Raw genomic sequence first — 24,984 nt, 5'->3', positions numbered from 1 at the left:
GATCGTACTTTGCTTTCCCCGCCGCTACACGCGTGAATAATGACCAACGAGCTAAAACTTACCGCAAACGTGCAAAATAATAAAACGTGGTAAATATATGTCGCGGCCGTGAGCTTTCTTTTGCACGCCGCGCAAAAAAATTTTAAAAAGGGAATGCAACACGAGGACTTCCCAGGAGGTCACCCATCCTAGTACTACTCTCGCCCAAGCACGCTTAACTTCGGAGTTCTGATGGGATCCGGTGCTTTAGTGCTGGTATGATCGCATCCGACATGTTACCCCCGTCTTCGTCCCTTATGCTTGCCCCTCCCAGCTCCACTACAAAGACGATCGTACTTTGCTTTCCCCGCCGCTACACGCGTGAATAATGACCAACGAGCTAAAACTTACCGCAAACGTGCAAAATAATAAAACGTGGTAAATATATGTCGCGGCCGTGAGCTTTCTTTTGCACGCCGCGCAAAAAAATTTTAAAAAGGGAATGCAACACGAGGACTTCCCAGGAGGTCACCCATCCTAGTACTACTCTCGCCCAAGCACGCTTAACTTCGGAGTTCTGATGGGATCCGGTGCTTTAGTGCTGGTATGATCGCATCCGACATGTTACCCCCGTCTTCGTCCCTTATGCTTGCCCCTCCCAGCTCCACTACAAAGACGATCGTACTTTGCTTTCCCCGCCGCTACACGCGTGAATAATGACCAACGAGCTAAAACTTACCGCAAACGTGCAAAATAATAAAACGTGGTAAATATATGTCGCGGCCGTGAGCTTTCTTTTGCACGCCGCGCAAAAAAATTTTAAAAAGGGAATGCAACACGAGGACTTCCCAGGAGGTCACCCATCCTAGTACTACTCTCGCCCAAGCACGCTTAACTTCGGAGTTCTGATGGGATCCGGTGCTTTAGTGCTGGTATGATCGCATCCGACATGTTACCCCCGTCTTCGTCCCTTATGCTTGCCCCTCCCAGCTCCACTACAAAGACGATCGTACTTTGCTTTCCCCGCCGCTACACGCGTGAATAATGACCAACGAGCTAAAACTTACCGCAAACGTGCAAAATAATAAAACGTGGTAAATATATGTCGCGGCCGTGAGCTTTCTTTTGCACGCCGCGCAAAAAAATTTTAAAAAGGGAATGCAACACGAGGACTTCCCAGGAGGTCACCCATCCTAGTACTACTCTCGCCCAAGCACGCTTAACTTCGGAGTTCTGATGGGATCCGGTGCTTTAGTGCTGGTATGATCGCATCCGACATGTTACCCCCGTCTTCGTCCCTTATGCTTGCCCCTCCCAGCTCCACTACAAAGACGATCGTACTTTGCTTTCCCCGCCGCTACACGCGTGAATAATGACCAACGAGCTAAAACTTACCGCAAACGTGCAAAATAATAAAACGTGGTAAATATATGTCGCGGCCGTGAGCTTTCTTTTGCACGCCGCGCAAAAAAATTTTAAAAAGGGAATGCAACACGAGGACTTCCCAGGAGGTCACCCATCCTAGTACTACTCTCGCCCAAGCACGCTTAACTTCGGAGTTCTGATGGGATCCGGTGCTTTAGTGCTGGTATGATCGCATCCGACATGTTACCCCCGTCTTCGTCCCTTATGCTTGCCCCTCCCAGCTCCACTACAAAGACGATCGTACTTTGCTTTCCCCGCCGCTACACGCGTGAATAATGACCAACGAGCTAAAACTTACCGCAAACGTGCAAAATAATAAAACGTGGTAAATATATGTCGCGGCCGTGAGCTTTCTTTTGCACGCCGCGCAAAAAAATTTTAAAAAGGGAATGCAACACGAGGACTTCCCAGGAGGTCACCCATCCTAGTACTACTCTCGCCCAAGCACGCTTAACTTCGGAGTTCTGATGGGATCCGGTGCTTTAGTGCTGGTATGATCGCATCCGACATGTTACCCCCGTCTTCGTCCCTTATGCTTGCCCCTCCCAGCTCCACTACAAAGACGATCGTACTTTGCTTTCCCCGCCGCTACACGCGTGAATAATGACCAACGAGCTAAAACTTACCGCAAACGTGCAAAATAATAAAACGTGGTAAATATATGTCGCGGCCGTGAGCTTTCTTTTGCACGCCGCGCAAAAAAATTTTAAAAAGGGAATGCAACACGAGGACTTCCCAGGAGGTCACCCATCCTAGTACTACTCTCGCCCAAGCACGCTTAACTTCGGAGTTCTGATGGGATCCGGTGCTTTAGTGCTGGTATGATCGCATCCGACATGTTACCCCCGTCTTCGTCCCTTATGCTTGCCCCTCCCAGCTCCACTACAAAGACGATCGTACTTTGCTTTCCCCGCCGCTACACGCGTGAATAATGACCAACGAGCTAAAACTTACCGCAAACGTGCAAAATAATAAAACGTGGTAAATATATGTCGCGGCCGTGAGCTTTCTTTTGCACGCCGCGCAAAAAAATTTTAAAAAGGGAATGCAACACGAGGACTTCCCAGGAGGTCACCCATCCTAGTACTACTCTCGCCCAAGCACGCTTAACTTCGGAGTTCTGATGGGATCCGGTGCTTTAGTGCTGGTATGATCGCATCCGACATGTTACCCCCGTCTTCGTCCCTTATGCTTGCCCCTCCCAGCTCCACTACAAAGACGATCGTACTTTGCTTTCCCCGCCGCTACACGCGTGAATAATGACCAACGAGCTAAAACTTACCGCAAACGTGCAAAATAATAAAACGTGGTAAATATATGTCGCGGCCGTGAGCTTTCTTTTGCACGCCGCGCAAAAAAATTTTAAAAAGGGAATGCAACACGAGGACTTCCCAGGAGGTCACCCATCCTAGTACTACTCTCGCCCAAGCACGCTTAACTTCGGAGTTCTGATGGGATCCGGTGCTTTAGTGCTGGTATGATCGCATCCGACATGTTACCCCCGTCTTCGTCCCTTATGCTTGCCCCTCCCAGCTCCACTACAAAGACGATCGTACTTTGCTTTCCCCGCCGCTACACGCGTGAATAATGACCAACGAGCTAAAACTTACCGCAAACGTGCAAAATAATAAAACGTGGTAAATATATGTCGCGGCCGTGAGCTTTCTTTTGCACGCCGCGCAAAAAAATTTTAAAAAGGGAATGCAACACGAGGACTTCCCAGGAGGTCACCCATCCTAGTACTACTCTCGCCCAAGCACGCTTAACTTCGGAGTTCTGATGGGATCCGGTGCTTTAGTGCTGGTATGATCGCATCCGACATGTTACCCCCGTCTTCGTCCCTTATGCTTGCCCCTCCCAGCTCCACTACAAAGACGATCGTACTTTGCTTTCCCCGCCGCTACACGCGTGAATAATGACCAACGAGCTAAAACTTACCGCAAACGTGCAAAATAATAAAACGTGGTAAATATATGTCGCGGCCGTGAGCTTTCTTTTGCACGCCGCGCAAAAAAATTTTAAAAAGGGAATGCAACACGAGGACTTCCCAGGAGGTCACCCATCCTAGTACTACTCTCGCCCAAGCACGCTTAACTTCGGAGTTCTGATGGGATCCGGTGCTTTAGTGCTGGTATGATCGCATCCGACATGTTACCCCCGTCTTCGTCCCTTATGCTTGCCCCTCCCAGCTCCACTACAAAGACGATCGTACTTTGCTTTCCCCGCCGCTACACGCGTGAATAATGACCAACGAGCTAAAACTTACCGCAAACGTGCAAAATAATAAAACGTGGTAAATATATGTCGCGGCCGTGAGCTTTCTTTTGCACGCCGCGCAAAAAAATTTTAAAAAGGGAATGCAACACGAGGACTTCCCAGGAGGTCACCCATCCTAGTACTACTCTCGCCCAAGCACGCTTAACTTCGGAGTTCTGATGGGATCCGGTGCTTTAGTGCTGGTATGATCGCATCCGACATGTTACCCCCGTCTTCGTCCCTTATGCTTGCCCCTCCCAGCTCCACTACAAAGACGATCGTACTTTGCTTTCCCCGCCGCTACACGCGTGAATAATGACCAACGAGCTAAAACTTACCGCAAACGTGCAAAATAATAAAACGTGGTAAATATATGTCGCGGCCGTGAGCTTTCTTTTGCACGCCGCGCAAAAAAATTTTAAAAAGGGAATGCAACACGAGGACTTCCCAGGAGGTCACCCATCCTAGTACTACTCTCGCCCAAGCACGCTTAACTTCGGAGTTCTGATGGGATCCGGTGCTTTAGTGCTGGTATGATCGCATCCGACATGTTACCCCCGTCTTCGTCCCTTATGCTTGCCCCTCCCAGCTCCACTACAAAGACGATCGTACTTTGCTTTCCCCGCCGCTACACGCGTGAATAATGACCAACGAGCTAAAACTTACCGCAAACGTGCAAAATAATAAAACGTGGTAAATATATGTCGCGGCCGTGAGCTTTCTTTTGCACGCCGCGCAAAAAAATTTTAAAAAGGGAATGCAACACGAGGACTTCCCAGGAGGTCACCCATCCTAGTACTACTCTCGCCCAAGCACGCTTAACTTCGGAGTTCTGATGGGATCCGGTGCTTTAGTGCTGGTATGATCGCATCCGACATGTTACCCCCGTCTTCGTCCCTTATGCTTGCCCCTCCCAGCTCCACTACAAAGACGATCGTACTTTGCTTTCCCCGCCGCTACACGCGTGAATAATGACCAACGAGCTAAAACTTACCGCAAACGTGCAAAATAATAAAACGTGGTAAATATATGTCGCGGCCGTGAGCTTTCTTTTGCACGCCGCGCAAAAAAATTTTAAAAAGGGAATGCAACACGAGGACTTCCCAGGAGGTCACCCATCCTAGTACTACTCTCGCCCAAGCACGCTTAACTTCGGAGTTCTGATGGGATCCGGTGCTTTAGTGCTGGTATGATCGCATCCGACATGTTACCCCCGTCTTCGTCCCTTATGCTTGCCCCTCCCAGCTCCACTACAAAGACGATCGTACTTTGCTTTCCCCGCCGCTACACGCGTGAATAATGACCAACGAGCTAAAACTTACCGCAAACGTGCAAAATAATAAAACGTGGTAAATATATGTCGCGGCCGTGAGCTTTCTTTTGCACGCCGCGCAAAAAAATTTTAAAAAGGGAATGCAACACGAGGACTTCCCAGGAGGTCACCCATCCTAGTACTACTCTCGCCCAAGCACGCTTAACTTCGGAGTTCTGATGGGATCCGGTGCTTTAGTGCTGGTATGATCGCATCCGACATGTTACCCCCGTCTTCGTCCCTTATGCTTGCCCCTCCCAGCTCCACTACAAAGACGATCGTACTTTGCTTTCCCCGCCGCTACACGCGTGAATAATGACCAACGAGCTAAAACTTACCGCAAACGTGCAAAATAATAAAACGTGGTAAATATATGTCGCGGCCGTGAGCTTTCTTTTGCACGCCGCGCAAAAAAATTTTAAAAAGGGAATGCAACACGAGGACTTCCCAGGAGGTCACCCATCCTAGTACTACTCTCGCCCAAGCACGCTTAACTTCGGAGTTCTGATGGGATCCGGTGCTTTAGTGCTGGTATGATCGCATCCGACATGTTACCCCCGTCTTCGTCCCTTATGCTTGCCCCTCCCAGCTCCACTACAAAGACGATCGTACTTTGCTTTCCCCGCCGCTACACGCGTGAATAATGACCAACGAGCTAAAACTTACCGCAAACGTGCAAAATAATAAAACGTGGTAAATATATGTCGCGGCCGTGAGCTTTCTTTTGCACGCCGCGCAAAAAAATTTTAAAAAGGGAATGCAACACGAGGACTTCCCAGGAGGTCACCCATCCTAGTACTACTCTCGCCCAAGCACGCTTAACTTCGGAGTTCTGATGGGATCCGGTGCTTTAGTGCTGGTATGATCGCATCCGACATGTTACCCCCGTCTTCGTCCCTTATGCTTGCCCCTCCCAGCTCCACTACAAAGACGATCGTACTTTGCTTTCCCCGCCGCTACACGCGTGAATAATGACCAACGAGCTAAAACTTACCGCAAACGTGCAAAATAATAAAACGTGGTAAATATATGTCGCGGCCGTGAGCTTTCTTTTGCACGCCGCGCAAAAAAATTTTAAAAAGGGAATGCAACACGAGGACTTCCCAGGAGGTCACCCATCCTAGTACTACTCTCGCCCAAGCACGCTTAACTTCGGAGTTCTGATGGGATCCGGTGCTTTAGTGCTGGTATGATCGCATCCGACATGTTACCCCCGTCTTCGTCCCTTATGCTTGCCCCTCCCAGCTCCACTACAAAGACGATCGTACTTTGCTTTCCCCGCCGCTACACGCGTGAATAATGACCAACGAGCTAAAACTTACCGCAAACGTGCAAAATAATAAAACGTGGTAAATATATGTCGCGGCCGTGAGCTTTCTTTTGCACGCCGCGCAAAAAAATTTTAAAAAGGGAATGCAACACGAGGACTTCCCAGGAGGTCACCCATCCTAGTACTACTCTCGCCCAAGCACGCTTAACTTCGGAGTTCTGATGGGATCCGGTGCTTTAGTGCTGGTATGATCGCATCCGACATGTTACCCCCGTCTTCGTCCCTTATGCTTGCCCCTCCCAGCTCCACTACAAAGACGATCGTACTTTGCTTTCCCCGCCGCTACACGCGTGAATAATGACCAACGAGCTAAAACTTACCGCAAACGTGCAAAATAATAAAACGTGGTAAATATATGTCGCGGCCGTGAGCTTTCTTTTGCACGCCGCGCAAAAAAATTTTAAAAAGGGAATGCAACACGAGGACTTCCCAGGAGGTCACCCATCCTAGTACTACTCTCGCCCAAGCACGCTTAACTTCGGAGTTCTGATGGGATCCGGTGCTTTAGTGCTGGTATGATCGCATCCGACATGTTACCCCCGTCTTCGTCCCTTATGCTTGCCCCTCCCAGCTCCACTACAAAGACGATCGTACTTTGCTTTCCCCGCCGCTACACGCGTGAATAATGACCAACGAGCTAAAACTTACCGCAAACGTGCAAAATAATAAAACGTGGTAAATATATGTCGCGGCCGTGAGCTTTCTTTTGCACGCCGCGCAAAAAAATTTTAAAAAGGGAATGCAACACGAGGACTTCCCAGGAGGTCACCCATCCTAGTACTACTCTCGCCCAAGCACGCTTAACTTCGGAGTTCTGATGGGATCCGGTGCTTTAGTGCTGGTATGATCGCATCCGACATGTTACCCCCGTCTTCGTCCCTTATGCTTGCCCCTCCCAGCTCCACTACAAAGACGATCGTACTTTGCTTTCCCCGCCGCTACACGCGTGAATAATGACCAACGAGCTAAAACTTACCGCAAACGTGCAAAATAATAAAACGTGGTAAATATATGTCGCGGCCGTGAGCTTTCTTTTGCACGCCGCGCAAAAAAATTTTAAAAAGGGAATGCAACACGAGGACTTCCCAGGAGGTCACCCATCCTAGTACTACTCTCGCCCAAGCACGCTTAACTTCGGAGTTCTGATGGGATCCGGTGCTTTAGTGCTGGTATGATCGCATCCGACATGTTACCCCCGTCTTCGTCCCTTATGCTTGCCCCTCCCAGCTCCACTACAAAGACGATCGTACTTTGCTTTCCCCGCCGCTACACGCGTGAATAATGACCAACGAGCTAAAACTTACCGCAAACGTGCAAAATAATAAAACGTGGTAAATATATGTCGCGGCCGTGAGCTTTCTTTTGCACGCCGCGCAAAAAAATTTTAAAAAGGGAATGCAACACGAGGACTTCCCAGGAGGTCACCCATCCTAGTACTACTCTCGCCCAAGCACGCTTAACTTCGGAGTTCTGATGGGATCCGGTGCTTTAGTGCTGGTATGATCGCATCCGACATGTTACCCCCGTCTTCGTCCCTTATGCTTGCCCCTCCCAGCTCCACTACAAAGACGATCGTACTTTGCTTTCCCCGCCGCTACACGCGTGAATAATGACCAACGAGCTAAAACTTACCGCAAACGTGCAAAATAATAAAACGTGGTAAATATATGTCGCGGCCGTGAGCTTTCTTTTGCACGCCGCGCAAAAAAATTTTAAAAAGGGAATGCAACACGAGGACTTCCCAGGAGGTCACCCATCCTAGTACTACTCTCGCCCAAGCACGCTTAACTTCGGAGTTCTGATGGGATCCGGTGCTTTAGTGCTGGTATGATCGCATCCGACATGTTACCCCCGTCTTCGTCCCTTATGCTTGCCCCTCCCAGCTCCACTACAAAGACGATCGTACTTTGCTTTCCCCGCCGCTACACGCGTGAATAATGACCAACGAGCTAAAACTTACCGCAAACGTGCAAAATAATAAAACGTGGTAAATATATGTCGCGGCCGTGAGCTTTCTTTTGCACGCCGCGCAAAAAAATTTTAAAAAGGGAATGCAACACGAGGACTTCCCAGGAGGTCACCCATCCTAGTACTACTCTCGCCCAAGCACGCTTAACTTCGGAGTTCTGATGGGATCCGGTGCTTTAGTGCTGGTATGATCGCATCCGACATGTTACCCCCGTCTTCGTCCCTTATGCTTGCCCCTCCCAGCTCCACTACAAAGACGATCGTACTTTGCTTTCCCCGCCGCTACACGCGTGAATAATGACCAACGAGCTAAAACTTACCGCAAACGTGCAAAATAATAAAACGTGGTAAATATATGTCGCGGCCGTGAGCTTTCTTTTGCACGCCGCGCAAAAAAATTTTAAAAAGGGAATGCAACACGAGGACTTCCCAGGAGGTCACCCATCCTAGTACTACTCTCGCCCAAGCACGCTTAACTTCGGAGTTCTGATGGGATCCGGTGCTTTAGTGCTGGTATGATCGCATCCGACATGTTACCCCCGTCTTCGTCCCTTATGCTTGCCCCTCCCAGCTCCACTACAAAGACGATCGTACTTTGCTTTCCCCGCCGCTACACGCGTGAATAATGACCAACGAGCTAAAACTTACCGCAAACGTGCAAAATAATAAAACGTGGTAAATATATGTCGCGGCCGTGAGCTTTCTTTTGCACGCCGCGCAAAAAAATTTTAAAAAGGGAATGCAACACGAGGACTTCCCAGGAGGTCACCCATCCTAGTACTACTCTCGCCCAAGCACGCTTAACTTCGGAGTTCTGATGGGATCCGGTGCTTTAGTGCTGGTATGATCGCATCCGACATGTTACCCCCGTCTTCGTCCCTTATGCTTGCCCCTCCCAGCTCCACTACAAAGACGATCGTACTTTGCTTTCCCCGCCGCTACACGCGTGAATAATGACCAACGAGCTAAAACTTACCGCAAACGTGCAAAATAATAAAACGTGGTAAATATATGTCGCGGCCGTGAGCTTTCTTTTGCACGCCGCGCAAAAAAATTTTAAAAAGGGAATGCAACACGAGGACTTCCCAGGAGGTCACCCATCCTAGTACTACTCTCGCCCAAGCACGCTTAACTTCGGAGTTCTGATGGGATCCGGTGCTTTAGTGCTGGTATGATCGCATCCGACATGTTACCCCCGTCTTCGTCCCTTATGCTTGCCCCTCCCAGCTCCACTACAAAGACGATCGTACTTTGCTTTCCCCGCCGCTACACGCGTGAATAATGACCAACGAGCTAAAACTTACCGCAAACGTGCAAAATAATAAAACGTGGTAAATATATGTCGCGGCCGTGAGCTTTCTTTTGCACGCCGCGCAAAAAAATTTTAAAAAGGGAATGCAACACGAGGACTTCCCAGGAGGTCACCCATCCTAGTACTACTCTCGCCCAAGCACGCTTAACTTCGGAGTTCTGATGGGATCCGGTGCTTTAGTGCTGGATCGCATCCGACATGTTACCCCCGTCTTCGTCCCTTATGCTTGCCCCTCCCAGCTCCACTACAAAGACGATCGTACTTTGCTTTCCCCGCCGCTACACGCGTGAATAATGACCAACGAGCTAAAACTTACCGCAAACGTGCAAAATAATAAAACGTGGTAAATATATGTCGCGGCCGTGAGCTTTCTTTTGCACGCCGCGCAAAAAAATTTTAAAAAGGGAATGCAACACGAGGACTTCCCAGGAGGTCACCCATCCTAGTACTACTCTCGCCCAAGCACGCTTAACTTCGGAGTTCTGATGGGATCCGGTGCTTTAGTGCTGGTATGATCGCATCCGACATGTTACCCCCGTCTTCGTCCCTTATGCTTGCCCCTCCCAGCTCCACTACAAAGACGATCGTACTTTGCTTTCCCCGCCGCTACACGCGTGAATAATGACCAACGAGCTAAAACTTACCGCAAACGTGCAAAATAATAAAACGTGGTAAATATATGTCGCGGCCGTGAGCTTTCTTTTGCACGCCGCGCAAAAAAATTTTAAAAAGGGAATGCAACACGAGGACTTCCCAGGAGGTCACCCATCCTAGTACTACTCTCGCCCAAGCACGCTTAACTTCGGAGTTCTGATGGGATCCGGTGCTTTAGTGCTGGTATGATCGCATCCGACATGTTACCCCCGTCTTCGTCCCTTATGCTTGCCCCTCCCAGCTCCACTACAAAGACGATCGTACTTTGCTTTCCCCGCCGCTACACGCGTGAATAATGACCAACGAGCTAAAACTTACCGCAAACGTGCAAAATAATAAAACGTGGTAAATATATGTCGCGGCCGTGAGCTTTCTTTTGCACGCCGCGCAAAAAAATTTTAAAAAGGGAATGCAACACGAGGACTTCCCAGGAGGTCACCCATCCTAGTACTACTCTCGCCCAAGCACGCTTAACTTCGGAGTTCTGATGGGATCCGGTGCTTTAGTGCTGGTATGATCGCATCCGACATGTTACCCCCGTCTTCGTCCCTTATGCTTGCCCCTCCCAGCTCCACTACAAAGACGATCGTACTTTGCTTTCCCCGCCGCTACACGCGTGAATAATGACCAACGAGCTAAAACTTACCGCAAACGTGCAAAATAATAAAACGTGGTAAATATATGTCGCGGCCGTGAGCTTTCTTTTGCACGCCGCGCAAAAAAATTTTAAAAAGGGAATGCAACACGAGGACTTCCCAGGAGGTCACCCATCCTAGTACTACTCTCGCCCAAGCACGCTTAACTTCGGAGTTCTGATGGGATCCGGTGCTTTAGTGCTGGTATGATCGCATCCGACATGTTACCCCCGTCTTCGTCCCTTATGCTTGCCCCTCCCAGCTCCACTACAAAGACGATCGTACTTTGCTTTCCCCGCCGCTACACGCGTGAATAATGACCAACGAGCTAAAACTTACCGCAAACGTGCAAAATAATAAAACGTGGTAAATATATGTCGCGGCCGTGAGCTTTCTTTTGCACGCCGCGCAAAAAAATTTTAAAAAGGGAATGCAACACGAGGACTTCCCAGGAGGTCACCCATCCTAGTACTACTCTCGCCCAAGCACGCTTAACTTCGGAGTTCTGATGGGATCCGGTGCTTTAGTGCTGGTATGATCGCATCCGACATGTTACCCCCGTCTTCGTCCCTTATGCTTGCCCCTCCCAGCTCCACTACAAAGACGATCGTACTTTGCTTTCCCCGCCGCTACACGCGTGAATAATGACCAACGAGCTAAAACTTACCGCAAACGTGCAAAATAATAAAACGTGGTAAATATATGTCGCGGCCGTGAGCTTTCTTTTGCACGCCGCGCAAAAAAATTTTAAAAAGGGAATGCAACACGAGGACTTCCCAGGAGGTCACCCATCCTAGTACTACTCTCGCCCAAGCACGCTTAACTTCGGAGTTCTGATGGGATCCGGTGCTTTAGTGCTGGTATGATCGCATCCGACATGTTACCCCCGTCTTCGTCCCTTATGCTTGCCCCTCCCAGCTCCACTACAAAGACGATCGTACTTTGCTTTCCCCGCCGCTACACGCGTGAATAATGACCAACGAGCTAAAACTTACCGCAAACGTGCAAAATAATAAAACGTGGTAAATATATGTCGCGGCCGTGAGCTTTCTTTTGCACGCCGCGCAAAAAAATTTTAAAAAGGGAATGCAACACGAGGACTTCCCAGGAGGTCACCCATCCTAGTACTACTCTCGCCCAAGCACGCTTAACTTCGGAGTTCTGATGGGATCCGGTGCTTTAGTGCTGGTATGATCGCATCCGACATGTTACCCCCGTCTTCGTCCCTTATGCTTGCCCCTCCCAGCTCCACTACAAAGACGATCGTACTTTGCTTTCCCCGCCGCTACACGCGTGAATAATGACCAACGAGCTAAAACTTACCGCAAACGTGCAAAATAATAAAACGTGGTAAATATATGTCGCGGCCGTGAGCTTTCTTTTGCACGCCGCGCAAAAAAATTTTAAAAAGGGAATGCAACACGAGGACTTCCCAGGAGGTCACCCATCCTAGTACTACTCTCGCCCAAGCACGCTTAACTTCGGAGTTCTGATGGGATCCGGTGCTTTAGTGCTGGTATGATCGCATCCGACATGTTACCCCCGTCTTCGTCCCTTATGCTTGCCCCTCCCAGCTCCACTACAAAGACGATCGTACTTTGCTTTCCCCGCCGCTACACGCGTGAATAATGACCAACGAGCTAAAACTTACCGCAAACGTGCAAAATAATAAAACGTGGTAAATATATGTCGCGGCCGTGAGCTTTCTTTTGCACGCCGCGCAAAAAAATTTTAAAAAGGGAATGCAACACGAGGACTTCCCAGGAGGTCACCCATCCTAGTACTACTCTCGCCCAAGCACGCTTAACTTCGGAGTTCTGATGGGATCCGGTGCTTTAGTGCTGGTATGATCGCATCCGACATGTTACCCCCGTCTTCGTCCCTTATGCTTGCCCCTCCCAGCTCCACTACAAAGACGATCGTACTTTGCTTTCCCCGCCGCTACACGCGTGAATAATGACCAACGAGCTAAAACTTACCGCAAACGTGCAAAATAATAAAACGTGGTAAATATATGTCGCGGCCGTGAGCTTTCTTTTGCACGCCGCGCAAAAAAATTTTAAAAAGGGAATGCAACACGAGGACTTCCCAGGAGGTCACCCATCCTAGTACTACTCTCGCCCAAGCACGCTTAACTTCGGAGTTCTGATGGGATCCGGTGCTTTAGTGCTGGTATGATCGCATCCGACATGTTACCCCCGTCTTCGTCCCTTATGCTTGCCCCTCCCAGCTCCACTACAAAGACGATCGTACTTTGCTTTCCCCGCCGCTACACGCGTGAATAATGACCAACGAGCTAAAACTTACCGCAAACGTGCAAAATAATAAAACGTGGTAAATATATGTCGCGGCCGTGAGCTTTCTTTTGCACGCCGCGCAAAAAAATTTTAAAAAGGGAATGCAACACGAGGACTTCCCAGGAGGTCACCCATCCTAGTACTACTCTCGCCCAAGCACGCTTAACTTCGGAGTTCTGATGGGATCCGGTGCTTTAGTGCTGGTATGATCGCATCCGACATGTTACCCCCGTCTTCGTCCCTTATGCTTGCCCCTCCCAGCTCCACTACAAAGACGATCGTACTTTGCTTTCCCCGCCGCTACACGCGTGAATAATGACCAACGAGCTAAAACTTACCGCAAACGTGCAAAATAATAAAACGTGGTAAATATATGTCGCGGCCGTGAGCTTTCTTTTGCACGCCGCGCAAAAAAATTTTAAAAAGGGAATGCAACACGAGGACTTCCCAGGAGGTCACCCATCCTAGTACTACTCTCGCCCAAGCACGCTTAACTTCGGAGTTCTGATGGGATCCGGTGCTTTAGTGCTGGTATGATCGCATCCGACATGTTACCCCCGTCTTCGTCCCTTATGCTTGCCCCTCCCAGCTCCACTACAAAGACGATCGTACTTTGCTTTCCCCGCCGCTACACGCGTGAATAATGACCAACGAGCTAAAACTTACCGCAAACGTGCAAAATAATAAAACGTGGTAAATATATGTCGCGGCCGTGAGCTTTCTTTTGCACGCCGCGCAAAAAAATTTTAAAAAGGGAATGCAACACGAGGACTTCCCAGGAGGTCACCCATCCTAGTACTACTCTCGCCCAAGCACGCTTAACTTCGGAGTTCTGATGGGATCCGGTGCTTTAGTGCTGGTATGATCGCATCCGACATGTTACCCCCGTCTTCGTCCCTTATGCTTGCCCCTCCCAGCTCCACTACAAAGACGATCGTACTTTGCTTTCCCCGCCGCTACACGCGTGAATAATGACCAACGAGCTAAAACTTACCGCAAACGTGCAAAATAATAAAACGTGGTAAATATATGTCGCGGCCGTGAGCTTTCTTTTGCACGCCGCGCAAAAAAATTTTAAAAAGGGAATGCAACACGAGGACTTCCCAGGAGGTCACCCATCCTAGTACTACTCTCGCCCAAGCACGCTTAACTTCGGAGTTCTGATGGGATCCGGTGCTTTAGTGCTGGTATGATCGCATCCGACATGTTACCCCCGTCTTCGTCCCTTATGCTTGCCCCTCCCAGCTCCACTACAAAGACGATCGTACTTTGCTTTCCCCGCCGCTACACGCGTGAATAATGACCAACGAGCTAAAACTTACCGCAAACGTGCAAAATAATAAAACGTGGTAAATATATGTCGCGGCCGTGAGCTTTCTTTTGCACGCCGCGCAAAAAAATTTTAAAAAGGGAATGCAACACGAGGACTTCCCAGGAGGTCACCCATCCTAGTACTACTCTCGCCCAAGCACGCTTAACTTCGGAGTTCTGATGGGATCCGGTGCTTTAGTGCTGGTATGATCGCATCCGACATGTTACCCCCGTCTTCGTCCCTTATGCTTGCCCCTCCCAGCTCCACTACAAAGACGATCGTACTTTGCTTTCCCCGCCGCTACACGCGTGAATAATGACCAACGAGCTAAAACTTACCGCAAACGTGCAAAATAATAAAACGTGGTAAATATATGTCGCGGCCGTGAGCTTTCTTTTGCACGCCGCGCAAAAAAATTTTAAAAAGGGAATGCAACACGAGGACTTCCCAGGAGGTCACCCATCCTAGTACTACTCTCGCCCAAGCACGCTTAACTTCGGAGTTCTGATGGGATCCGGTGCTTTAGTGCTGGTATGATCGCATCCGACATGTTACCCCCGTCTTCGTCCCTTATGCTTGCCCCTCCCAGCTCCACTACAAAGACGATCGTACTTTGCTTTCCCCGCCGCTACACGCGTGAATAATGACCAACGAGCTAAAACTTACCGCAAACGTGCAAAATAATAAAACGTGGTAAATATATGTCGCGGCCGTGAGCTTTCTTTTGCACGCCGCGCAAAAAAATTTTAAAAAGGGAATGCAACACGAGGACTTCCCAGGAGGTCACCCATCCTAGTACTACTCTCGCCCAAGCACGCTTAACTTCGGAGTTCTGATGGGATCCGGTGCTTTAGTGCTGGTATGATCGCATCCGACATGTTACCCCCGTCTTCGTCCCTTATGCTTGCCCCTCCCAGCTCCACTACAAAGACGATCGTACTTTGCTTTCCCCGCCGCTACACGCGTGAATAATGACCAACGAGCTAAAACTTACCGCAAACGTGCAAAATAATAAAACGTGGTAAATATATGTCGCGGCCGTGAGCTTTCTTTTGCACGCCGCGCAAAAAAATTTTAAAAAGGGAATGCAACACGAGGACTTCCCAGGAGGTCACCCATCCTAGTACTACTCTCGCCCAAGCACGCTTAACTTCGGAGTTCTGATGGGATCCGGTGCTTTAGTGCTGGTATGATCGCATCCGACATGTTACCCCCGTCTTCGTCCCTTATGCTTGCCCCTCCCAGCTCCACTACAAAGACGATCGTACTTTGCTTTCCCCGCCGCTACACGCGTGTGAATAATGACCAACGAGCTAAAACTTACCGCAAACGTGCAAAATAATAAAACGTGGTAAATATATGTCGCGGCCGTGAGCTTTCTTTTGCACGCCGCGCAAAAAAATTTTAAAAAGGGAATGCAACACGAGGACTTCCCAGGAGGTCACCCATCCTAGTACTACTCTCGCCCAAGCACGCTTAACTTCGGAGTTCTGATGGGATCCGGTGCTTTAGTGCTGGTATGATCGCATCCGACATGTTACCCCCGTCTTCGTCCCTTATGCTTGCCCCTCCCAGCTCCACTACAAAGACGATCGTACTTTGCTTTCCCCGCCGCTACACGCGTGAATAATGACCAACGAGCTAAAACTTACCGCAAACGTGCAAAATAATAAAACGTGGTAAATATATGTCGCGGCCGTGAGCTTTCTTTTGCACGCCGCGCAAAAAAATTTTAAAAAGGGAATGCAACACGAGGACTTCCCAGGAGGTCACCCATCCTAGTACTACTCTCGCCCAAGCACGCTTAACTTCGGAGTTCTGATGGGATCCGGTGCTTTAGTGCTGGTATGATCGCATCCGACATGTTACCCCCGTCTTCGTCCCTTATGCTTGCCCCTCCCAGCTCCACTACAAAGACGATCGTACTTTGCTTTCCCCGCCGCTACACGCGTGAATAATGACCAACGAGCTAAAACTTACCGCAAACGTGCAAAATAATAAAACGTGGTAAATATATGTCGCGGCCGTGAGCTTTCTTTTGACGCCGCGCAAAAAAATTTTAAAAAGGGAATGCAACACGAGGACTTCCCAGGAGGTCACCCATCCTAGTACTACTCTCGCCCAAGCACGCTTAACTTCGGAGTTCTGATGGGATCCGGTGCTTTAGTGCTGGTATGATCGCATCCGACATGTTACCCCCGTCTTCGTCCCTTATGCTTGCCCCTCCCAGCTCCACTACAAAGACGATCGTACTTTGCTTTCCCCGCCGCTACACGCGTGAATAATGACCAACGAGCTAAAACTTACCGCAAACGTGCAAAATAATAAAACGTGGTAAATATATGTCGCGGCCGTGAGCTTTCTTTTGCACGCCGCGCAAAAAAATTTTAAAAAGGGAATGCAACACGAGGACTTCCCAGGAGGTCACCCATCCTAGTACTACTCTCGCCCAAGCACGCTTAACTTCGGAGTTCTGATGGGATCCGGTGCTTTAGTGCTGGTATGATCGCATCCGACATGTTACCCCCGTCTTCGTCCCTTATGCTTGCCCCTCCCAGCTCCACTACAAAGACGATCGTACTTTGCTTTCCCCGCCGCTACACGCGTGAATAATGACCAACGAGCTAAAACTTACCGCAAACGTGCAAAATAATAAAACGTGGTAAATATATGTCGCGGCCGTGAGCTTTCTTTTGCACGCCGCGCAAAAAAATTTTAAAAAGGGAATGCAACACGAGGACTTCCCAGGAGGTCACCCATCCTAGTACTACTCTCGCCCAAGCACGCTTAACTTCGGAGTTCTGATGGGATCCGGTGCTTTAGTGCTGGTATGATCGCATCCGACATGTTACCCCCGTCTTCGTCCCTTATGCTTGCCCCTCCCAGCTCCACTACAAAGACGATCGTACTTTGCTTTCCCCGCCGCTACACGCGTGAATAATGACCAACGAGCTAAAACTTACCGCAAACGTGCAAAATAATAAAACGTGGTAAATATATGTCGCGGCCGTGAGCTTTCTTTTGCACGCCGCGCAAAAAAATTTTAAAAAGGGAATGCAACACGAGGACTTCCCAGGAGGTCACCCATCCTAGTACTACTCTCGCCCAAGCACGCTTAACTTCGGAGTTCTGATGGGATCCGGTGCTTTAGTGCTGGTATGATCGCATCCGACATGTTACCCCCGTCTTCGTCCCTTATGCTTGCCCCTCCCAGCTCCACTACAAAGACGATCGTACTTTGCTTTCCCCGCCGCTACACGCGTGAATAATGACCAACGAGCTAAAACTTACCGCAAACGTGCAAAATAATAAAACGTGGTAAATATATGTCGCGGCCGTGAGCTTTCTTTTGCACGCCGCGCAAAAAAATTTTAAAAAGGGAATGCAACACGAGGACTTCCCAGGAGGTCACCCATCCTAGTACTACTCTCGCCCAAGCACGCTTAACTTCGGAGTTCTGATGGGATCCGGTGCTTTAGTGCTGGTATGATCGCATCCGACATGTTACCCCCGTCTTCGTCCCTTATGCTTGCCCCTCCCAGCTCCACTACAAAGACGATCGTACTTTGCTTTCCCCGCCGCTACACGCGTGAATAATGACCAACGAGCTAAAACTTACCGCAAACGTGCAAAATAATAAAACGTGGTAAATATATGTCGCGGCCGTGAGCTTTCTTTTGCACGCCGCGCAAAAAAATTTTAAAAAGGGAATGCAACACGAGGACTTCCCAGGAGGTCACCCATCCTAGTACTACTCTCGCCCAAGCACGCTTAACTTCGGAGTTCTGATGGGATCCGGTGCTTTAGTGCTGGTATGATCGCATCCGACATGTTACCCCCGTCTTCGTCCCTTATGCTTGCCCCTCCCAGCTCCACTACAAAGACGATCGTACTTTGCTTTCCCCGCCGCTACACGCGTGAATAATGACCAACGAGCTAAAACTTACCGCAAACGTGCAAAATAATAAAACGTGGTAAATATATGTCGCGGCCGTGAGCTTTCTTTTGCACGCCGCGCAAAAAAATTTTAAAAAGGGAATGCAACACGAGGACTTCCCAGGAGGTCACCCATCCTAGTACTACTCTCGCCCAAGCACGCTTAACTTCGGAGTTCTGATGGGATCCGGTGCTTTAGTGCTGGTATGATCGCATCCGACATGTTACCCCCGTCTTCGTCCCTTATGCTTGCCCCTCCCAGCTCCACTACAAAGACGATCGTACTTTGCTTTCCCCGCCGCTACACGCGTGAATAATGACCAACGAGCTAAAACTTACCGCAAACGTGCAAAATAATAAAACGTGGTAAATATATGTCGCGGCCGTGAGCTTTCTTTTGCACGCCGCGCAAAAAAATTTTAAAAAGGGAATGCAACACGAGGACTTCCCAGGAGGTCACCCATCCTAGTACTACTCTCGCCCAAGCACGCTTAACTTCGGAGTTCTGATGGGATCCGGTGCTTTAGTGCTGGTATGATCGCATCCGACATGTTACCCCCGTCTTCGTCCCTTATGCTTGCCCCTCCCAGCTCCACTACAAAGACGATCGTACTTTGCTTTCCCCGCCGCTACACGCGTGAATAATGACCAACGAGCTAAAACTTACCGCAAACGTGCAAAATAATAAAACGTGGTAAATATATGTCGCGGCCGTGAGCTTTCTTTTGCACGCCGCGCAAAAAAATTTTAAAAAGGGAATGCAACACGAGGACTTCCCAGGAGGTCACCCATCCTAGTACTACTCTCGCCCAAGCACGCTTAACTTCGGAGTTCTGATGGGATCCGGTGCTTTAGTGCTGGTATGATCGCATCCGACATGTTACCCCCGTCTTCGTCCCTTATGCTTGCCCCTCCCAGCTCCACTACAAAGACGATCGTACTTTGCTTTCCCCGCCGCTACACGCGTGAATAATGACCAACGAGCTAAAACTTACCGCAAACGTGCAAAATAATAAAACGTGGTAAATATATGTCGCGGCCGTGAGCTTTCTTTTGCACGCCGCGCAAAAAAATTTTAAAAAGGGAATGCAACACGAGGACTTCCCAGGAGGTCACCCATCCTAGTACTACTCTCGCCCAAGCACGCTTAACTTCGGAGTTCTGATGGGATCCGGTGCTTTAGTGCTGGTATGATCGCATCCGACATGTTACCCCCGTCTTCGTCCCTTATGCTTGCCCCTCCCAGCTCCACTACAAAGACGATCGTACTTTGCTTTCCCCGCCGCTACACGCGTGAATAATGACCAACGAGCTAAAACTTACCGCAAACGTGCAAAATAATAAAACGTGGTAAATATATGTCGCGGCCGTGAGCTTTCTTTTGCACGCCGCGCAAAAAAATTTTAAAAAGGGAATGCAACACGAGGACTTCCCAGGAGGTCACCCATCCTAGTACTACTCTCGCCCAAGCACGCTTAACTTCGGAGTTCTGATGGGATCCGGTGCTTTAGTGCTGGTATGATCGCATCCGACATGTTACCCCCGTCTTCGTCCCTTATGCTTGCCCCTCCCAGCTCCACTACAAAGACGATCGTACTTTGCTTTCCCCGCCGCTACACGCGTGAATAATGACCAACGAGCTAAAACTTACCGCAAACGTGCAAAATAATAAAACGTGGTAAATATATGTCGCGGCCGTGAGCTTTCTTTTGCACGCCGCGCAAAAAAATTTTAAAAAGGGAATGCAACACGAGGACTTCCCAGGAGGTCACCCATCCTAGTACTACTCTCGCCCAAGCACGCTTAACTTCGGAGTTCTGATGGGATCCGGTGCTTTAGTGCTGGTATGATCGCATCCGACATGTTACCCCCGTCTTCGTCCCTTATGCTTGCCCCTCCCAGCTCCACTACAAAGACGATCGTACTTTGCTTTCCCCGCCGCTACACGCGTGAATAATGACCAACGAGCTAAAACTTACCGCAAACGTGCAAAATAATAAAACGTGGTAAATATATGTCGCGGCCGTGAGCTTTCTTTTGCACGCCGCGCAAAAAAATTTTAAAAAGGGAATGCAACACGAGGACTTCCCAGGAGGTCACCCATCCTAGTACTACTCTCGCCCAAGCACGAGGTCACCATCCTAGTACTACTCTCGCCCAAGCACGCTTAACTTCGGAGTTCTGATGGGATCCGGTGCTTTAGTGCTGGTATGATCGCATCCGACATGTTACCCCCGTCTTCGTCCCTTATGCTTGGCCCCTCCCAGCTCCACTACAAAGACGATCGTACTTTGCTTTCCCCGCCGCTACACGCGTGAATAATGACCAACGAGCTAAAACTTACCGCAAACGTGCAAAATAATAAAACGTGGTAAATATATGTCGCGGCCGTGAGCTTTCTTTTGCACGCCGCGCAAAAAAATTTTAAAAAGGGAATGCAACACGAGGACTTCCCAGGAGGTCACCCATCCTAGTACTACTCTCGCCCAAGCACGCTTAACTTCGGAGTTCTGATGGGATCCGGTGCTTAGTGCTGGTATGATCGCATCCGACATGTTACCCCCGTCTTCGTCCCTTATGCTTGCCCCTCCCAGCTCCACTACAAAGACGATCGTACTTTGCTTTCCCCCGCCGCTACACACGCGTGAATAATGACCAACGAGCTAAAACTTACCGCAAACGTGCAAAATAATAAAACGTGGTAAATATATGTCGCGGCCGTGAGCTTTCTTTTGCACGCCGCGCAAAAAAATTTTAAAAAGGGAATGCAACACGAGGACTTCCCAGGAGGTCACCCATCCTAGTACTACTCTCGCCCAAGCACGCTTAACTTCGGAGTTCTGATGGGATCCGGTGCTTTAGTGCTGGTATGATCGCATCCGACATGTTACCCCCGTCTTCGTCCCTTATGCTTGCCCCTCCCAGCTCCACTACAAAGACGATCGTACTTTGCTTTCCCCGCCGCTACACGCGTGAATATGACCAACGAGCTAAAACTTACCGCAAACGTGCAAAATAATAAAACGTGGTAAATATATGTCGCGGCCGTGAGCTTTCTTTTGCACGCCGCGCAAAAAAATTTTAAAAAGGGAATGCAACACGAGGACTTCCCAGGAGGTCACCCATCCTAGTACTACTCTCGCCCAAGCACGCTTAACTTCGGAGTTCTGATGGGATCCGGTGCTTTAGTGCTGGTATGATCGCATCCGACATGTTACCCCCCGTCTTCGTCCCTTATGCTTGCCCCTCCCAGCTCCACTACAAAGACGATCGTACTTTGCTTTCCCCGCCGCTACACGCGTGAATAATGACCAACGAGCTAAAACTTACCGCAAACGTGCAAAATAATAAAACGTGGTAAATATATGTCGCGGCCGTGAGCTTTCTTTTGCACGCCGCGCAAAAAAATTTTAAAAAGGGAATGCAACACGAGGACTTCCCAGGAGGTCACCCATCCTAGTACTACTCTCGCCCAAGCACGCTTAACTTCGGAGTTCTGATGGATCCGGTGCTTTAGTGCTGGTATGATCGCATCCGACATGTTACCCCCGTCTTCGTCCCTTATGCTTGCCCCTCCCAGCTCCACTACAAAGACGATCGTACTTTGCTTTCCCCGCCGCTACACGCGTGAATAATGACCAACGAGCTAAAACTTACCGCAAACGTGCAAAATAATAAAACGTGGTAAATATATGTCGCGGCGTGAGCTTTCTTTTGCACGCCGCGCAAAAAAATTTTAAAAAGGGAATGCAACACGAGGACTTCCCAGGAGGTCACCCATCCTAGTACTACTCTCGCCCAAGCACGCTTAACTTCGGAGTTCTGATGGGATCCGGTGCTTTAGTGCTGGTATGATCGCATCCGACATGTTACCACCCGTCTTCGTCCCTTATGCTTGCCCCTCCCAGCTCCACTACAAAGACGATCGTACTTTGCTTTCCCCCGCCGCTACACGCGTGAATAATGACCAACGAGCTAAAACTTACCGCAAACGTGCAAAATAATAAAACGTGGTAAATATATGTCGCGGCCGTGAGCTTTCTTTTGCACGCCGCGCAAAAAAATTTTAAAAAGGGAATGCAACACGAGGACTTCCCAGGAGGTCACCCATCCTAGTACTACTCTCGCCCAAGCACCGCTTAACCTTCGGAGTTCTGATGGGATCCGGTGCTTTAGTGCTGGTATGATCGCATCCGACATGTTACCCCCGTCTTCGTCCCTTATGCTTGCCCCTCCCAGCTCCACTACAAAGACGATCGTACTTTGCTTTCCCCGCCGCTACAACGCGTGAATAATGACCAACGAGCTAAAACTTACCGCAACGTGCAAAATAATAAAACGTGGTAAATATATGTCGCGGCCGTGAGCTTTCTTTTGCCACGCCGCGCAAAAAAATTTTAAAAAGGGAATGCAACACGAGGACTTCCCAGGAGGTCACCCATCCTAGTACTACTCTCGCCCAAGCACGCTTAACTTCGGAGTTCTGATGGGATCCGGTGCTTTAGTGCTGGTATGATCGCATCCGACATGTTACCCCCGTCTTCGTCCCTTATGCTTGCCCCTCCCAGCTCCACTACAAAGACGATCGTACTTTGCTTTCCCCGCCGCTACACGCGTGAATAATGACCAACGAGCTAAAACTTACCGCAAACGTGCAAAATAATAAAACGTGGTAAATATATGTCGCGGCCGTGAGCTTTCTTTTGCACGCCGCGCAAAAAAATTTTAAAAAGGGAATGCACACGAGGACTTCCCAGGAGGTCACCCATCCTAGTACTACTCTCGCCCAAGCACGCTTAACTTCGGAGTTCTGATGGGATCCGGTGCTTTAGTGCTGGTATGATCGCATCCGACATGTTACCCCCGTCTTCGTCCCTTATGCTTGCCCCTCCCAGCTCCCACTACAAAGACGATCGTACTTTGCTTTCCCCGCCGCTACACGCGTGAATAATGACCAACGAGCTAAAACTTACCGCAAACGTGCAAAATAATAAAACGTGGTAAATATATGTCGCGGCCGTGAGCTTTCTTTTGCACGCCGCGCAAAAAAATTTTAAAAAGGGAATGCAACACGAGGACTTCCCAGGAGGTCACCCATCCTAGTACTACTCTCGCCCAAGCACGCTTAACTTCGGAGTTCTGATGGGATCCGGTGCTTTAGTGCTGGTATGATCGCATCCGACATGTTACCCCCGTCTTCGTCCCTTATGCTTGCCCCTCCCAGCTCCACTACAAAGACGATCGTACTTTGCTTTCCCCGCCGCTACACCGCGTGAATAATGACCAACGAGCTAAAACTTACCGCAAACGTGCAAAATAATAAAACGTGGTAAATATATGTCGCGGCCGTGAGCTTTCTTTTGCACGCCGCGCAAAAAAATTTTAAAAAGGGAATGCAACACGAGGACTTCCCAGGAGGTCACCCATCCTAGTACTACTCTCGCCCAAGCACGCTTAACTTCGGAGTTCTGATGGGATCCGGTGCTTTAGTGCTGGTATGATCGCATCCGACATGTTACCCCCGTCTTCGTCCCTTATGCTTGCCCCTCCCAGCTCCACTACAAAGACGATCGTACTTTGCTTTCCCCGCCGCTACACGCGTGAATAATGACCAACGAGCTAAAACTTACCGCAAACGTGCAAAATAATAAAACGTGGTAAATATATGTCGCGGCCGTGAGCTTTCTTTTGCACGCCGCGCAAAAAAATTTTAAAAAGGGAATGCAACACGAGGACTTCCCAGGAGGTCACCCATCCTAGTACTACTCTCGCCCAAGCACGCTTAACTTCGGAGTTCTGATGGGATCCGGTGCTTTAGTGCTGGTATGATCGCATCCGACATGTTACCCCCGTCTTCGTCCCTTATGCTTGCCCCTCCCAGCTCCACTACAAAGACGATCGTACTTTGCTTTCCCCGCCGCTACACGCGTGAATAATGACCAACGAGCTAAAACTTACCGCAAACGTGCAAAATAATAAAACGTGGTAAATATATGTCGCGGCCGTGAGCTTTCTTTTGCACGCCGCGCAAAAAATTTTAAAAAGGGAATGCAACACGAGGACTTCCCAGGAGGTCACCCATCCTAGTACTACTCTCGCCCAAGCACGCTTAACTTCGGAGTTCTGATGGGATCCGGTGCTTTAGTGCTGGTATGATCGCATCCGACATGTTACCCCCGTCTTCGTCCCTTATGCTTGCCCCTCCCAGCTCCACTACAAAGACGATCGTACTTTGCTTTCCCCGCCGCTACACGCGTGAATAATGACCAACGAGCTAAAACTTACCGCAAACGTGCAAAATAATAAAACGTGGTAAATATATGTCGCGGCCGTGCGCTTTCTTTTGCACGCCGCGCAAAAAAATTTTAAAAAGGGAATGCAACACGAGGACTTCCCAGGAGGTCACCCATCCTAGTACTACTCTCGCCCAAGCACGCTTAACTTCGGAGTTCTGATGGGATCCCGGTGCTTTAGTGCTGGTATGATCGCATCCGACATGTTACCCCCGTCTTCGTCCCTTATGCTTGCCCCTCCCAGCTCCACTACAAAGACGATCGTACTTTGCTTT

At 49.4% G+C, this 24,984-nt stretch overlaps 75 non-coding genes and 1 pseudogene across 75 annotated transcripts; all 76 read right to left on the bottom strand.

Moving 5' to 3' along the window:
- Nucleotides 1-150: 150 nt before the first annotated feature.
- On the bottom strand, nt 151-269 carry LOC147954810 (5S ribosomal RNA). The gene has a single exon (XR_015613574.1). It is a non-coding gene; the product is annotated as a 5S ribosomal RNA (ribosomal RNA).
- A 209-nt stretch (nt 270-478) lies between these two features.
- Nucleotides 479-597, bottom strand: LOC147954809 (5S ribosomal RNA). Its single transcript, XR_015613573.1, has one exon. It is a non-coding gene; the product is annotated as a 5S ribosomal RNA (ribosomal RNA).
- Nucleotides 598-806: 209 nt separating this feature from the next.
- On the bottom strand, nt 807-925 carry LOC147954808 (5S ribosomal RNA). The gene has a single exon (XR_015613572.1). It is a non-coding gene; the product is annotated as a 5S ribosomal RNA (ribosomal RNA).
- Nucleotides 926-1,134: 209 nt separating this feature from the next.
- Nucleotides 1,135-1,253, bottom strand: LOC147954807 (5S ribosomal RNA). The gene has a single exon (XR_015613571.1). It is a non-coding gene; the product is annotated as a 5S ribosomal RNA (ribosomal RNA).
- Nucleotides 1,254-1,462: 209 nt separating this feature from the next.
- Nucleotides 1,463-1,581, bottom strand: LOC147954806 (5S ribosomal RNA). Its single transcript, XR_015613570.1, has one exon. It is a non-coding gene; the product is annotated as a 5S ribosomal RNA (ribosomal RNA).
- A 209-nt stretch (nt 1,582-1,790) lies between these two features.
- Nucleotides 1,791-1,909, bottom strand: LOC147954805 (5S ribosomal RNA). The gene has a single exon (XR_015613569.1). It is a non-coding gene; the product is annotated as a 5S ribosomal RNA (ribosomal RNA).
- Nucleotides 1,910-2,118: 209 nt separating this feature from the next.
- On the bottom strand, nt 2,119-2,237 carry LOC147954804 (5S ribosomal RNA). The gene has a single exon (XR_015613568.1). It is a non-coding gene; the product is annotated as a 5S ribosomal RNA (ribosomal RNA).
- Nucleotides 2,238-2,446: 209 nt separating this feature from the next.
- On the bottom strand, nt 2,447-2,565 carry LOC147954803 (5S ribosomal RNA). Its single transcript, XR_015613567.1, has one exon. It is a non-coding gene; the product is annotated as a 5S ribosomal RNA (ribosomal RNA).
- A 209-nt stretch (nt 2,566-2,774) lies between these two features.
- LOC147954802 (5S ribosomal RNA) lies at nt 2,775-2,893 on the bottom strand. The gene has a single exon (XR_015613566.1). It is a non-coding gene; the product is annotated as a 5S ribosomal RNA (ribosomal RNA).
- A 209-nt stretch (nt 2,894-3,102) lies between these two features.
- LOC147954801 (5S ribosomal RNA) lies at nt 3,103-3,221 on the bottom strand. The gene has a single exon (XR_015613564.1). It is a non-coding gene; the product is annotated as a 5S ribosomal RNA (ribosomal RNA).
- A 209-nt stretch (nt 3,222-3,430) lies between these two features.
- LOC147954800 (5S ribosomal RNA) lies at nt 3,431-3,549 on the bottom strand. Its single transcript, XR_015613563.1, has one exon. It is a non-coding gene; the product is annotated as a 5S ribosomal RNA (ribosomal RNA).
- A 209-nt stretch (nt 3,550-3,758) lies between these two features.
- LOC147954799 (5S ribosomal RNA) lies at nt 3,759-3,877 on the bottom strand. Its single transcript, XR_015613562.1, has one exon. It is a non-coding gene; the product is annotated as a 5S ribosomal RNA (ribosomal RNA).
- Nucleotides 3,878-4,086: 209 nt separating this feature from the next.
- LOC147954798 (5S ribosomal RNA) lies at nt 4,087-4,205 on the bottom strand. Its single transcript, XR_015613561.1, has one exon. It is a non-coding gene; the product is annotated as a 5S ribosomal RNA (ribosomal RNA).
- A 209-nt stretch (nt 4,206-4,414) lies between these two features.
- On the bottom strand, nt 4,415-4,533 carry LOC147954797 (5S ribosomal RNA). Its single transcript, XR_015613560.1, has one exon. It is a non-coding gene; the product is annotated as a 5S ribosomal RNA (ribosomal RNA).
- A 209-nt stretch (nt 4,534-4,742) lies between these two features.
- Nucleotides 4,743-4,861, bottom strand: LOC147954796 (5S ribosomal RNA). The gene has a single exon (XR_015613559.1). It is a non-coding gene; the product is annotated as a 5S ribosomal RNA (ribosomal RNA).
- A 209-nt stretch (nt 4,862-5,070) lies between these two features.
- Nucleotides 5,071-5,189, bottom strand: LOC147954795 (5S ribosomal RNA). Its single transcript, XR_015613558.1, has one exon. It is a non-coding gene; the product is annotated as a 5S ribosomal RNA (ribosomal RNA).
- Nucleotides 5,190-5,398: 209 nt separating this feature from the next.
- Nucleotides 5,399-5,517, bottom strand: LOC147954794 (5S ribosomal RNA). The gene has a single exon (XR_015613557.1). It is a non-coding gene; the product is annotated as a 5S ribosomal RNA (ribosomal RNA).
- A 209-nt stretch (nt 5,518-5,726) lies between these two features.
- On the bottom strand, nt 5,727-5,845 carry LOC147954793 (5S ribosomal RNA). The gene has a single exon (XR_015613556.1). It is a non-coding gene; the product is annotated as a 5S ribosomal RNA (ribosomal RNA).
- Nucleotides 5,846-6,054: 209 nt separating this feature from the next.
- LOC147954792 (5S ribosomal RNA) lies at nt 6,055-6,173 on the bottom strand. The gene has a single exon (XR_015613555.1). It is a non-coding gene; the product is annotated as a 5S ribosomal RNA (ribosomal RNA).
- A 209-nt stretch (nt 6,174-6,382) lies between these two features.
- Nucleotides 6,383-6,501, bottom strand: LOC147954791 (5S ribosomal RNA). Its single transcript, XR_015613553.1, has one exon. It is a non-coding gene; the product is annotated as a 5S ribosomal RNA (ribosomal RNA).
- A 209-nt stretch (nt 6,502-6,710) lies between these two features.
- On the bottom strand, nt 6,711-6,829 carry LOC147954790 (5S ribosomal RNA). Its single transcript, XR_015613552.1, has one exon. It is a non-coding gene; the product is annotated as a 5S ribosomal RNA (ribosomal RNA).
- A 209-nt stretch (nt 6,830-7,038) lies between these two features.
- On the bottom strand, nt 7,039-7,157 carry LOC147954789 (5S ribosomal RNA). The gene has a single exon (XR_015613551.1). It is a non-coding gene; the product is annotated as a 5S ribosomal RNA (ribosomal RNA).
- Nucleotides 7,158-7,366: 209 nt separating this feature from the next.
- LOC147954788 (5S ribosomal RNA) lies at nt 7,367-7,485 on the bottom strand. Its single transcript, XR_015613550.1, has one exon. It is a non-coding gene; the product is annotated as a 5S ribosomal RNA (ribosomal RNA).
- Nucleotides 7,486-7,694: 209 nt separating this feature from the next.
- Nucleotides 7,695-7,813, bottom strand: LOC147954787 (5S ribosomal RNA). The gene has a single exon (XR_015613549.1). It is a non-coding gene; the product is annotated as a 5S ribosomal RNA (ribosomal RNA).
- A 209-nt stretch (nt 7,814-8,022) lies between these two features.
- Nucleotides 8,023-8,141, bottom strand: LOC147954786 (5S ribosomal RNA). Its single transcript, XR_015613548.1, has one exon. It is a non-coding gene; the product is annotated as a 5S ribosomal RNA (ribosomal RNA).
- A 209-nt stretch (nt 8,142-8,350) lies between these two features.
- On the bottom strand, nt 8,351-8,469 carry LOC147954785 (5S ribosomal RNA). The gene has a single exon (XR_015613547.1). It is a non-coding gene; the product is annotated as a 5S ribosomal RNA (ribosomal RNA).
- Nucleotides 8,470-8,678: 209 nt separating this feature from the next.
- On the bottom strand, nt 8,679-8,797 carry LOC147954784 (5S ribosomal RNA). Its single transcript, XR_015613546.1, has one exon. It is a non-coding gene; the product is annotated as a 5S ribosomal RNA (ribosomal RNA).
- Nucleotides 8,798-9,006: 209 nt separating this feature from the next.
- LOC147954783 (5S ribosomal RNA) lies at nt 9,007-9,125 on the bottom strand. The gene has a single exon (XR_015613545.1). It is a non-coding gene; the product is annotated as a 5S ribosomal RNA (ribosomal RNA).
- A 209-nt stretch (nt 9,126-9,334) lies between these two features.
- Nucleotides 9,335-9,453, bottom strand: LOC147954782 (5S ribosomal RNA). Its single transcript, XR_015613544.1, has one exon. It is a non-coding gene; the product is annotated as a 5S ribosomal RNA (ribosomal RNA).
- Nucleotides 9,454-9,662: 209 nt separating this feature from the next.
- Nucleotides 9,663-9,777, bottom strand: LOC147954781 (5S ribosomal RNA). The gene has a single exon (XR_015613611.1). It is a non-coding gene; the product is annotated as a 5S ribosomal RNA (ribosomal RNA).
- Nucleotides 9,778-9,986: 209 nt separating this feature from the next.
- LOC147954780 (5S ribosomal RNA) lies at nt 9,987-10,105 on the bottom strand. The gene has a single exon (XR_015613542.1). It is a non-coding gene; the product is annotated as a 5S ribosomal RNA (ribosomal RNA).
- Nucleotides 10,106-10,314: 209 nt separating this feature from the next.
- LOC147954779 (5S ribosomal RNA) lies at nt 10,315-10,433 on the bottom strand. The gene has a single exon (XR_015613541.1). It is a non-coding gene; the product is annotated as a 5S ribosomal RNA (ribosomal RNA).
- A 209-nt stretch (nt 10,434-10,642) lies between these two features.
- LOC147954778 (5S ribosomal RNA) lies at nt 10,643-10,761 on the bottom strand. The gene has a single exon (XR_015613540.1). It is a non-coding gene; the product is annotated as a 5S ribosomal RNA (ribosomal RNA).
- Nucleotides 10,762-10,970: 209 nt separating this feature from the next.
- Nucleotides 10,971-11,089, bottom strand: LOC147954777 (5S ribosomal RNA). Its single transcript, XR_015613539.1, has one exon. It is a non-coding gene; the product is annotated as a 5S ribosomal RNA (ribosomal RNA).
- Nucleotides 11,090-11,298: 209 nt separating this feature from the next.
- LOC147954776 (5S ribosomal RNA) lies at nt 11,299-11,417 on the bottom strand. The gene has a single exon (XR_015613538.1). It is a non-coding gene; the product is annotated as a 5S ribosomal RNA (ribosomal RNA).
- A 209-nt stretch (nt 11,418-11,626) lies between these two features.
- LOC147954775 (5S ribosomal RNA) lies at nt 11,627-11,745 on the bottom strand. The gene has a single exon (XR_015613537.1). It is a non-coding gene; the product is annotated as a 5S ribosomal RNA (ribosomal RNA).
- A 209-nt stretch (nt 11,746-11,954) lies between these two features.
- LOC147954774 (5S ribosomal RNA) lies at nt 11,955-12,073 on the bottom strand. Its single transcript, XR_015613536.1, has one exon. It is a non-coding gene; the product is annotated as a 5S ribosomal RNA (ribosomal RNA).
- Nucleotides 12,074-12,282: 209 nt separating this feature from the next.
- LOC147954773 (5S ribosomal RNA) lies at nt 12,283-12,401 on the bottom strand. The gene has a single exon (XR_015613535.1). It is a non-coding gene; the product is annotated as a 5S ribosomal RNA (ribosomal RNA).
- A 209-nt stretch (nt 12,402-12,610) lies between these two features.
- On the bottom strand, nt 12,611-12,729 carry LOC147954772 (5S ribosomal RNA). The gene has a single exon (XR_015613534.1). It is a non-coding gene; the product is annotated as a 5S ribosomal RNA (ribosomal RNA).
- Nucleotides 12,730-12,938: 209 nt separating this feature from the next.
- LOC147954771 (5S ribosomal RNA) lies at nt 12,939-13,057 on the bottom strand. The gene has a single exon (XR_015613533.1). It is a non-coding gene; the product is annotated as a 5S ribosomal RNA (ribosomal RNA).
- A 209-nt stretch (nt 13,058-13,266) lies between these two features.
- Nucleotides 13,267-13,385, bottom strand: LOC147954770 (5S ribosomal RNA). Its single transcript, XR_015613531.1, has one exon. It is a non-coding gene; the product is annotated as a 5S ribosomal RNA (ribosomal RNA).
- A 209-nt stretch (nt 13,386-13,594) lies between these two features.
- LOC147954769 (5S ribosomal RNA) lies at nt 13,595-13,713 on the bottom strand. The gene has a single exon (XR_015613530.1). It is a non-coding gene; the product is annotated as a 5S ribosomal RNA (ribosomal RNA).
- Nucleotides 13,714-13,922: 209 nt separating this feature from the next.
- Nucleotides 13,923-14,041, bottom strand: LOC147954768 (5S ribosomal RNA). Its single transcript, XR_015613529.1, has one exon. It is a non-coding gene; the product is annotated as a 5S ribosomal RNA (ribosomal RNA).
- Nucleotides 14,042-14,250: 209 nt separating this feature from the next.
- Nucleotides 14,251-14,369, bottom strand: LOC147954767 (5S ribosomal RNA). The gene has a single exon (XR_015613528.1). It is a non-coding gene; the product is annotated as a 5S ribosomal RNA (ribosomal RNA).
- A 209-nt stretch (nt 14,370-14,578) lies between these two features.
- LOC147954766 (5S ribosomal RNA) lies at nt 14,579-14,697 on the bottom strand. Its single transcript, XR_015613527.1, has one exon. It is a non-coding gene; the product is annotated as a 5S ribosomal RNA (ribosomal RNA).
- A 209-nt stretch (nt 14,698-14,906) lies between these two features.
- LOC147954765 (5S ribosomal RNA) lies at nt 14,907-15,025 on the bottom strand. Its single transcript, XR_015613526.1, has one exon. It is a non-coding gene; the product is annotated as a 5S ribosomal RNA (ribosomal RNA).
- Nucleotides 15,026-15,234: 209 nt separating this feature from the next.
- On the bottom strand, nt 15,235-15,353 carry LOC147954764 (5S ribosomal RNA). The gene has a single exon (XR_015613525.1). It is a non-coding gene; the product is annotated as a 5S ribosomal RNA (ribosomal RNA).
- Nucleotides 15,354-15,562: 209 nt separating this feature from the next.
- On the bottom strand, nt 15,563-15,681 carry LOC147954763 (5S ribosomal RNA). The gene has a single exon (XR_015613524.1). It is a non-coding gene; the product is annotated as a 5S ribosomal RNA (ribosomal RNA).
- A 211-nt stretch (nt 15,682-15,892) lies between these two features.
- LOC147954762 (5S ribosomal RNA) lies at nt 15,893-16,011 on the bottom strand. Its single transcript, XR_015613523.1, has one exon. It is a non-coding gene; the product is annotated as a 5S ribosomal RNA (ribosomal RNA).
- A 209-nt stretch (nt 16,012-16,220) lies between these two features.
- LOC147954761 (5S ribosomal RNA) lies at nt 16,221-16,339 on the bottom strand. Its single transcript, XR_015613522.1, has one exon. It is a non-coding gene; the product is annotated as a 5S ribosomal RNA (ribosomal RNA).
- Nucleotides 16,340-16,547: 208 nt separating this feature from the next.
- On the bottom strand, nt 16,548-16,666 carry LOC147954760 (5S ribosomal RNA). The gene has a single exon (XR_015613520.1). It is a non-coding gene; the product is annotated as a 5S ribosomal RNA (ribosomal RNA).
- Nucleotides 16,667-16,875: 209 nt separating this feature from the next.
- LOC147954759 (5S ribosomal RNA) lies at nt 16,876-16,994 on the bottom strand. Its single transcript, XR_015613519.1, has one exon. It is a non-coding gene; the product is annotated as a 5S ribosomal RNA (ribosomal RNA).
- Nucleotides 16,995-17,203: 209 nt separating this feature from the next.
- LOC147954758 (5S ribosomal RNA) lies at nt 17,204-17,322 on the bottom strand. The gene has a single exon (XR_015613518.1). It is a non-coding gene; the product is annotated as a 5S ribosomal RNA (ribosomal RNA).
- A 209-nt stretch (nt 17,323-17,531) lies between these two features.
- Nucleotides 17,532-17,650, bottom strand: LOC147954757 (5S ribosomal RNA). Its single transcript, XR_015613517.1, has one exon. It is a non-coding gene; the product is annotated as a 5S ribosomal RNA (ribosomal RNA).
- Nucleotides 17,651-17,859: 209 nt separating this feature from the next.
- Nucleotides 17,860-17,978, bottom strand: LOC147954756 (5S ribosomal RNA). Its single transcript, XR_015613516.1, has one exon. It is a non-coding gene; the product is annotated as a 5S ribosomal RNA (ribosomal RNA).
- A 209-nt stretch (nt 17,979-18,187) lies between these two features.
- Nucleotides 18,188-18,306, bottom strand: LOC147954755 (5S ribosomal RNA). Its single transcript, XR_015613515.1, has one exon. It is a non-coding gene; the product is annotated as a 5S ribosomal RNA (ribosomal RNA).
- A 209-nt stretch (nt 18,307-18,515) lies between these two features.
- On the bottom strand, nt 18,516-18,634 carry LOC147954754 (5S ribosomal RNA). The gene has a single exon (XR_015613514.1). It is a non-coding gene; the product is annotated as a 5S ribosomal RNA (ribosomal RNA).
- Nucleotides 18,635-18,843: 209 nt separating this feature from the next.
- Nucleotides 18,844-18,962, bottom strand: LOC147954753 (5S ribosomal RNA). The gene has a single exon (XR_015613513.1). It is a non-coding gene; the product is annotated as a 5S ribosomal RNA (ribosomal RNA).
- Nucleotides 18,963-19,171: 209 nt separating this feature from the next.
- On the bottom strand, nt 19,172-19,290 carry LOC147954752 (5S ribosomal RNA). Its single transcript, XR_015613512.1, has one exon. It is a non-coding gene; the product is annotated as a 5S ribosomal RNA (ribosomal RNA).
- Nucleotides 19,291-19,499: 209 nt separating this feature from the next.
- On the bottom strand, nt 19,500-19,618 carry LOC147954751 (5S ribosomal RNA). Its single transcript, XR_015613511.1, has one exon. It is a non-coding gene; the product is annotated as a 5S ribosomal RNA (ribosomal RNA).
- Nucleotides 19,619-19,827: 209 nt separating this feature from the next.
- Nucleotides 19,828-19,946, bottom strand: LOC147954750 (5S ribosomal RNA). The gene has a single exon (XR_015613509.1). It is a non-coding gene; the product is annotated as a 5S ribosomal RNA (ribosomal RNA).
- A 209-nt stretch (nt 19,947-20,155) lies between these two features.
- Nucleotides 20,156-20,274, bottom strand: LOC147954749 (5S ribosomal RNA). The gene has a single exon (XR_015613508.1). It is a non-coding gene; the product is annotated as a 5S ribosomal RNA (ribosomal RNA).
- A 209-nt stretch (nt 20,275-20,483) lies between these two features.
- Nucleotides 20,484-20,638, bottom strand: LOC147954748 (5S ribosomal RNA; annotated as a pseudogene).
- Nucleotides 20,639-20,848: 210 nt separating this feature from the next.
- On the bottom strand, nt 20,849-20,966 carry LOC147954747 (5S ribosomal RNA). The gene has a single exon (XR_015613605.1). It is a non-coding gene; the product is annotated as a 5S ribosomal RNA (ribosomal RNA).
- A 212-nt stretch (nt 20,967-21,178) lies between these two features.
- LOC147954746 (5S ribosomal RNA) lies at nt 21,179-21,297 on the bottom strand. Its single transcript, XR_015613507.1, has one exon. It is a non-coding gene; the product is annotated as a 5S ribosomal RNA (ribosomal RNA).
- Nucleotides 21,298-21,505: 208 nt separating this feature from the next.
- LOC147954745 (5S ribosomal RNA) lies at nt 21,506-21,624 on the bottom strand. The gene has a single exon (XR_015613506.1). It is a non-coding gene; the product is annotated as a 5S ribosomal RNA (ribosomal RNA).
- A 210-nt stretch (nt 21,625-21,834) lies between these two features.
- LOC147954744 (5S ribosomal RNA) lies at nt 21,835-21,952 on the bottom strand. Its single transcript, XR_015613608.1, has one exon. It is a non-coding gene; the product is annotated as a 5S ribosomal RNA (ribosomal RNA).
- Nucleotides 21,953-22,160: 208 nt separating this feature from the next.
- LOC147954743 (5S ribosomal RNA) lies at nt 22,161-22,279 on the bottom strand. The gene has a single exon (XR_015613505.1). It is a non-coding gene; the product is annotated as a 5S ribosomal RNA (ribosomal RNA).
- A 211-nt stretch (nt 22,280-22,490) lies between these two features.
- Nucleotides 22,491-22,611, bottom strand: LOC147954742 (5S ribosomal RNA). Its single transcript, XR_015613612.1, has one exon. It is a non-coding gene; the product is annotated as a 5S ribosomal RNA (ribosomal RNA).
- A 210-nt stretch (nt 22,612-22,821) lies between these two features.
- LOC147954741 (5S ribosomal RNA) lies at nt 22,822-22,940 on the bottom strand. The gene has a single exon (XR_015613651.1). It is a non-coding gene; the product is annotated as a 5S ribosomal RNA (ribosomal RNA).
- Nucleotides 22,941-23,149: 209 nt separating this feature from the next.
- Nucleotides 23,150-23,267, bottom strand: LOC147954740 (5S ribosomal RNA). The gene has a single exon (XR_015613610.1). It is a non-coding gene; the product is annotated as a 5S ribosomal RNA (ribosomal RNA).
- Nucleotides 23,268-23,477: 210 nt separating this feature from the next.
- Nucleotides 23,478-23,596, bottom strand: LOC147954739 (5S ribosomal RNA). Its single transcript, XR_015613650.1, has one exon. It is a non-coding gene; the product is annotated as a 5S ribosomal RNA (ribosomal RNA).
- Nucleotides 23,597-23,806: 210 nt separating this feature from the next.
- Nucleotides 23,807-23,925, bottom strand: LOC147954738 (5S ribosomal RNA). The gene has a single exon (XR_015613649.1). It is a non-coding gene; the product is annotated as a 5S ribosomal RNA (ribosomal RNA).
- Nucleotides 23,926-24,134: 209 nt separating this feature from the next.
- LOC147954737 (5S ribosomal RNA) lies at nt 24,135-24,253 on the bottom strand. Its single transcript, XR_015613648.1, has one exon. It is a non-coding gene; the product is annotated as a 5S ribosomal RNA (ribosomal RNA).
- A 208-nt stretch (nt 24,254-24,461) lies between these two features.
- LOC147954736 (5S ribosomal RNA) lies at nt 24,462-24,580 on the bottom strand. The gene has a single exon (XR_015613647.1). It is a non-coding gene; the product is annotated as a 5S ribosomal RNA (ribosomal RNA).
- A 209-nt stretch (nt 24,581-24,789) lies between these two features.
- Nucleotides 24,790-24,909, bottom strand: LOC147954735 (5S ribosomal RNA). Its single transcript, XR_015613606.1, has one exon. It is a non-coding gene; the product is annotated as a 5S ribosomal RNA (ribosomal RNA).
- Nucleotides 24,910-24,984: the final 75 nt, after the last annotated feature.

The sequence above is a fragment of the Triticum urartu genome, unplaced genomic scaffold (genome assembly GCF_056163025.1).
Source record: "Triticum urartu cultivar PI428250 unplaced genomic scaffold, HENAU_Tu73 scaffold117, whole genome shotgun sequence".
Taxonomy (NCBI): Eukaryota; Viridiplantae; Streptophyta; class Magnoliopsida; order Poales; family Poaceae; genus Triticum; species Triticum urartu.
Note: the sequence above shows the minus strand (reverse complement) of the source record. Positions and strands in the feature narration are given on the sequence as shown.